We start from the raw sequence: 458 nt of genomic DNA, 5'->3' as shown, positions 1-458 counted from the left end.
CGCACGCACGTGACGTCGACGCGACGCACGCACGTGACGTCGACGCGACGCACGCACGCGGCCGCTCGGCCCGGCCTCCCCCGCAAGGCCCCGCCTTTCGCCTTCGGGGAGGGGAGGGAGAGCGAGAGCAAGTACTTTTCGGAGAGGAAGAAAACCCGGAAGCTGGATCCAAGTGGATCGGGAGAGAGATTCACGTCTGGATTCCCGGGGGAAGGGAAGGAGCAGTTTCCATGCTGCTTGATAAACTGCAATTAACTCCGGTTTAATTTTTTTTTTTAATTTAAAACAAGAGGCTGGCTGGAATCAGGGGCTGAATTGGCAGCTTGTTCTGAATAAGCCAAGGTTCGAATCCCTCCCTAGTACAGGACTCCCGCGTGAGCAGGGGGTTGGACTAGATGACCTCCAAGGTTCCCTTCCAACTTTGTTACTGTTGCTGAGATTAGTTTTGCAACAGGCAC

Source organism: Ahaetulla prasina, chromosome 12 (assembly GCF_028640845.1).
Source record: "Ahaetulla prasina isolate Xishuangbanna chromosome 12, ASM2864084v1, whole genome shotgun sequence".
Classification (NCBI taxonomy): domain Eukaryota; kingdom Metazoa; phylum Chordata; class Lepidosauria; order Squamata; family Colubridae; genus Ahaetulla; species Ahaetulla prasina.
Note: the sequence above shows the minus strand (reverse complement) of the source record.